We start from the raw sequence: 6594 nt of genomic DNA on the forward strand, positions 1-6594 counted from the left end.
CAGACCCTATCCTCCACCGGGATAAGTTCATAGTAATCTTCAATTATTAAAAGTAGTTTATGTGTTGTTCTTTTGTCCTGACATATCGTCCTGGAAAATGTAATTTTTTGAGTTATCCAAATATTAGGTTTGGCATGCTCTGTTGCTTCAAATTTCAATATATTATTTTTTAAATTTTTTTGAAGTGGTAGGTTTTAGTGTACTTTCTATCTTTGAATTACATTTTTCTTGCCAAATTGTTAGTCATTTAAATAGGGATATTACATTTTGGGGACCTGAAACTTCTACTGTTAGTTACATACTAGTGAGAATTTTAAATTAAAACCTAAAAGACTATTTCGCTGACTTATTTCAGTTTTGATTTTAAATTGAAATATAAAATCCTTCAACCTGCTTTGGATTGTCTTCATATGTGTAGAGTCTTTCTTTCTCGATTTACTATTTTTGAATGTTTATTTTCTGCTATGTAGTTTCATGTTTTTTTTATAACATTAAGGGAAGACATAATTCATCTGAAATCCTGCTATTTTTTAATGCTTATTTCATGTTTATTTTTGTTCAATTTGATTTTGGAAATTCATATGTTAATTTTTTGTATAATGATTGCATGTTAATTTTTTGTTCAATTTGATTTTTGCATAATGGATCATCTTGAGGGAGATAATGGTTTGTGGTGGTAAATTTTTTCCTCAGTTTTCAACAAGTATACTGGATTATGGTTTGTGGTTTTGTGGATAATTATTCTACTGACAGGTACGGACACTTTTGTCTGTTAACCTTGTTTTTAGTAGACTACAATTCTGCAAGTGCTGAAGGTACTCCTTACTGCTATAGCATCCATGAAGTTCAAACTTCAGAGGTAAATTGTTAGGGGACCAAAATGACAATGGAACAAGTTTAGGGGATACACTACTTAACTGTGTCAAGGATGCCACATTTTCATCTATCAAAGATCTTCGAATATTTGCTGGTGGTGTTGATATCAAGGTGCATCTTTCTATTTATTGTTTTGATTCATTTGATTTCAAGGTCTTAAGTTTTATATGATTTGCCAGACATTTTGCTTTTGTGAAGTTTCTTTTGGTTTTCATGGTTCTTAAGATGAAATGTATTTGCTTTATAAGGTTTAGATGAAACATTATCTATTTTATAGGGTTGAACTTTAGTATACTTGATGTGTTATGTTGTATATGTTGTTCATATAACAATGGGAGACACGTTTATGCTACACATCAGTTACATTTTGATGTCACGTTAATTTGTCCGTGGAAAATTTATTGAGATTGATTAAAGTGATTTTCTCTCCAAAGGTGCAGCTGTATTTTCTCATCATTGCCTTTAATTGTAAGATATTCATTGTTCATGCATTCACCAATTCACATCAATTTTTTCTTCCTTTCTTGAGTAATAAAACTTTGAGAATATTAGCATATTAATGGAACTCAAATAAAAAAGCTCCAAGCTTAATATAGTTTTTTTTTTTAATTCAGTTTCATTTATATACGTTCTAGTTTCATAAACGTGATCAGTGGGATGTTGAGTTCTTCCATAATATTTTCTTGTTTGTTCTACAGGTTTCAAAATACATCAACAGGTGGAATGTATAAGCCAGATTCAGGAGGGACATGACTACAAATATGATAATGATCATTATGGAAACAAGGATTATGACGATCAGAATGGTCATAGAAGAGACCTTGAGTAGGGATATAGAGATGATGATCGGTATGACAGATATGAGGATTCAAACAATTGTGATGGAGATTGTTATGGCATAGATTATGAAGACCGCCACAACAAGGATGATGACTAGCGAGGTAGAAGTGTTGATGATTATCAATAGGCACAAGATCTAGGAGCTATGGTAGAGACAGTGTTTTTGATGAGGATGGTGCTTCTTCTTGGTATGCACTTATTTACTTTAAGGCCTTTATATTGCTATGTTCTTTCATGAAACATTAATTTTGTTGATTAAATTATGTCAACATTTTTTCTCAATTTTTGTTGAAGTAATAATGAAAAACATTCAAAATGGAAGGTGTAAGTATTAATAGTTTCTGTTGCACTAGATTAGGATTCTTAGATGTTGCATTTGCTTGGCAACTTTCCATGGAATTTTTCTATCCAAATGTGCTTTGGGTGTCATTTAACCAAATAACATTTCTAGATTTAATGCTTAGGATCCTTGTGAAATTTATGTACGGTATTACCTTTTCGATATGCTTGACATGGGGAATGTAATTAGCTTGATCATCTTCTCTGCCAGGGGAATGGTGCTAGAGCTAATGATCACTCTCAAGATGGAAGGTAACCATGTGTTGATGCAGTACGAACTTGTATTAGTTGAGTTTTCTTAAAGGAGATCGCAGCCTAGGAATAATCGAGGAGGTTACAAGTGTTGAAATTTAAAGTTTAGACTTGTTGGATGCCACCTCTTAAGTGTGTATTCTTAAAACATCTAGGCTATACCTTAATTGTGGTTGATCAATCTTTTATTAGACAATAATTGTTTATTTTTTGTTTCTTAAATTTTCTGAAAAAATAAATATTTTTTGTGCAGGCAGCATGAGCGCAAGCATTCTCACCAAAATGCTGGTGCTCCTTGCAGTTATGTAGAAGCAGTAAGTGAGATTTAGATTCCTTCTTATAGTCAAAGGTATCTCTTTTCAGAGAAATGTTAGTTTCAATTGTGTTTGCTTGACATGAGGAATGTAATTAGCTTGATCATGTTACCTATCAGGGGAAGCGATGCTAGAGCTAATGATCACTCTCAGGATGGAAGGTAACCCTTCTTATAGTGAAAGGTATTTCTTTTCAAGACATGTTACTTTCACTTGTGCTTTGCTTGGTGATGCATACTGAAAAATATCTTTTATGATAGGGTTGGCCAAACTTCTGTAGCAATTGCTCTCGGGATTTCTCCTCCTGCTAGCAACAATAATCCTAACCAAGCAGCCGTTGATATTAGTAATTTAGCTTCTTGAAATTATCAAGTGGAGGTCTTTGATGAATTTGATCCATGCGGTTCACTTTCAGGTATGAAATTCTACATGAATTCAATGGTTTCTATGTTCCAATTCTATTACCTGGTTGGTCATATTCATCTTCAATTATGAAACTTAGTTTATATGTTGTTCTTTTGTCTTAGACATATTACCCTGGAAAGTGCGATTTTTTCAGTTTTCTAAATATTAGGTTTCACATTCTCTGTTGCTTCACATTTCACTTTATTATTATTTTTATTTATTTTTCATGTGGTAGGTTTTAATTTATTTTCTATTTGCGAATTAAATGTTTCTTGCCAAATGATTAGACATTTAAATGGGGATATTACTTTTTGGAATCTAAGGGTTTTTGTTGTTAGTTACATCCTCTTTACCCCTTCCTTTGATGTAGTGCTTGACAGATTGGGACCATTGAATATAATTATGGCCATTCAATTTGTGGTGTGTGATGGAGAGTGGATAGGCATTAGTTAAGTTGAGAGAAGAAGAAGAAGAACCAGGCTGAGAAACCTGATAATTGATTGAGCTATTTTCAGGATTTGTAGAATTTGCTCATCTCGACCAAATTTAGGGAATGGATTGAAAATCCTAAGCTGGTACCATGTAAAAATTGATAAGAAACAGTTTGTTTCTTCAAGAAATCTCATTCAATCTCCAAAAGAATACAAGAGTCTTTTATAGATTGTAATACAAGAATTTTACCTAGTTAGGACTCTTATAATTTTACAACTGTTACCTAAACTACTTGTACATATCCATATAACTTTACAACGTTAAACCCTAATTTAAATTACAACCGGTTACAATTTACACTTCGATTGAAATCTTGTTGAACCTTGTTGCATTTATCCCCTATAACTGCGATTAATCTATCTATTTTTCATCAATTACAGCTGCTCCAACTATTGTTCCTGCTGCAGCAGTTGTGTCCCTGCTACTGTTGTTCCTTTTGCTTCGATCAATGTTGAAACAGACTATTGGATGTTATGTATGATGCATTTGCTATCCTCCGAGAACACTTGAAAACCATGCTACTGATTCTGATGCCCGTGCCAACTCCTGGTGCTATGACCACCTTTGCAATCAGCCATCATCTAATTTTGGAGATCAGGTAACATGATTCTCTAGTGTGGAACTTGTTAAAGATTTTCCCCTATTTTCTCTTTCCTATCTCCCCTTATTTACTCTAAACTTTTTCTTTTCTTATTCCAGTGGACTTCAATATATATATATTTTTTAATTAATCTATGGTTATCTATATTTATGTTATATTGTTCTTGATTCAAGGTTTTGATGATCCATTTAGTGATGACACTAGTGTATCCAGCGTTCAACCTCCAAATTTGGATACTCATTCTCTGCCAATGTTACTCTTCACCTAGTGTATCCCGTGTTCAACCTCCATCAACAAACTCTCAGTTTCTGCCTCAAGAATCGTCAACTCTAAATCAAGAAAATGATATATTGGTTGATGTTTTCTAGCTTCTTTGACCTACACAATCGAGGGTTAATATGTATGGCCAATATGTGCACCCAAGTGCTAATCCATATAGTCCACCGCCACAACCCGGTGCTAATCCATATAGTCCACCGCCACAACCCGGTGCTAATCATTGCGGCTAACCCTTATAGCCAAATACTAATTCATTTGTTCAATGGAAACAAGTCATTTAGCTATAACACATGAGTGGGTCCGTTCAAGTTAGATTCGACCCAATTTTTTGTAGCTCAAATTAGGAACCCCTCTTGTTAGCTGGTTTATTTTGTCTATAAACTCGATTGTTTGATTGGCCTGGACCTAACCGTCAAGCCCAATAGACTCAATTGAATTGAGTTTGACCCAAAACTTGTCTCGGTCCATTTTTGTTTGAGACAATATGACACAAGCCTACTTAGTGTGACCTATTGCCTCTGGATTTGGTGGCCAAGCCCAAGAATCTGACCCAATCATCTAAACAACTTTGCTTGAGCTTAGGTTGTATGAGCTCAAAACTATGTCGAGCCCAACTAAGATTGACCTAGTACTATCCCATATCTCAAATAGACATTTTTAACTCGATTTTATCAATCAATTTTGACTAAGGTTGGCCTTATTAAATTTTGAATCATAGCCCGATTTGTTGACTGAACCAACTTATCTATTATTCTCTATGAGCTCATAAGTATATCAAGCCCAAATAGGATTGACTGAGTACTGACCCATATCTCGAATAGACATTTTTAACTTTACCAATTGACTTTGCAAAGGTTGGCCTTTTCCAATTTTGACTCATGACCCGATTTATTGATTGAATAAACTTATTAATTATTCTGTATAAGCTTGGAAGTATGTCGAACCCAAATAGGATTGACCTTGTATTGATCCATATCTCGAACATACCTTTTTAAATTTATTTTATCGATCAGCTTTGACTACAGCTGACCTTATCCAATTTTAAATTATGACTCTATTCGTTGACTGATTATTAATTATTTAAAAATTTAAGGCATTTGTTACAATAGATTAGGAACTCGGAAAATGTATATTTTATTGGAACTCGTCACATGGATATGATGAGTTCTATAAATAAATTTCATAAAATATAATTATTTATTAAAATTCGTCATGTCTACGTGATAAGTTTATGTTCTACTATAAAAAATGTCTTAGATTCCTATATATTTTTCACATGTCGTATATTCTAAAATAATTTTGACGCCCGGATTATTCTACTAAATTTGCCAAAGATTTGATGTGTATATTCCGTAAATTTTTCTGCTTGTATTTCCATGATTAGTTTATTCAAATATGCGTTTTGTTTATAATATTGGGTATGAGGAATTTCTAATAGTTTCACAAATGTAATTTTTGTATTGTTCACGTCATTAACCCATTGTTTTTTAAAATAAATAAATTTATTTATTAAGTTATTTCTTTTTAGATTTAAACAAAAAAATACGATTTCAATGATTTTATAATTTGTTGACAAATTTATTCTAATTATCAAAATTGTGTTCTTGGAGCTTAATTAAATTTTATAATTATATATTAATTAGTTGGAGTTTATTTTGAATACATCTAAGAGTGGTCCTTTGATTTTAAATTCTAGTGTTGCTATATATCATGGTGATGCTATATATTTTTGAATGGTATATCATGTTGCATTATATATAGGACATGTTGTGTAGGAGGAAGTCATTATTTTTGTAGTATGTATCATAATACAATTTTATATTATCGTTTGCTATCAGGGATTGATCGAGGGGGCCGAGGGGGTAAAGTTGTCCCTTAAAAATATAAAATTATCTTATATTTTTTATTCTTTTATATATTTTCTATTGAAAATCTTTTTTCGTCCCCTGAAATTTTATAAGTCTGTCCCTTTGTAAAATTTTATAAGTTTGTTCTCCTAACATAAAATATTGCGTTCGTCACTGCTTGTTATTGTAATATGATATGTGTTAATGCTTTTTGGAGAATAAAATGTTATTTAGTTTAGGGAAAATCTACTAGGAGAGATTAGAGGATGGATGGATAGATAGGACTTACCATCATGCACTTCATGTCTTGTTATGTGATTGACATGGGCGTGGTTGAGGGTGTGCAAAG

The 6594-nt window shown here is 32.5% G+C and overlaps 1 long non-coding RNA gene across 3 annotated transcripts; it reads left to right on the plus strand.

The window, feature by feature from the left end:
- The first annotated feature begins 731 nt into the window (after positions 1-731).
- Positions 732-5273, plus strand: LOC120214768. 3 transcript variants are annotated; one of them, XR_005524898.1, is made up of 8 exons: positions 732-987; positions 1575-1904; positions 2267-2307; positions 2561-2656; positions 2741-2804; positions 2882-3036; positions 3899-4116; positions 4293-5273. It is a non-coding gene; the product is annotated as an uncharacterized LOC120214768 (long non-coding RNA). The 3 variants fall into 3 exon arrangements; XR_005524900.1 differs by having other exon boundaries at positions 2561-2621; XR_005524899.1 differs by lacking the exon at positions 2267-2307.
- The last annotated feature ends 1321 nt before the right edge of the window (positions 5274-6594 follow it).

Source organism: Hibiscus syriacus, unplaced genomic scaffold (assembly GCF_006381635.1).
Source record: "Hibiscus syriacus cultivar Baekdansim isolate YM2019G1 unplaced genomic scaffold, ASM638163v2 tig00110108_pilon, whole genome shotgun sequence".
NCBI classification, from domain to species: domain Eukaryota; kingdom Viridiplantae; phylum Streptophyta; class Magnoliopsida; order Malvales; family Malvaceae; genus Hibiscus; species Hibiscus syriacus.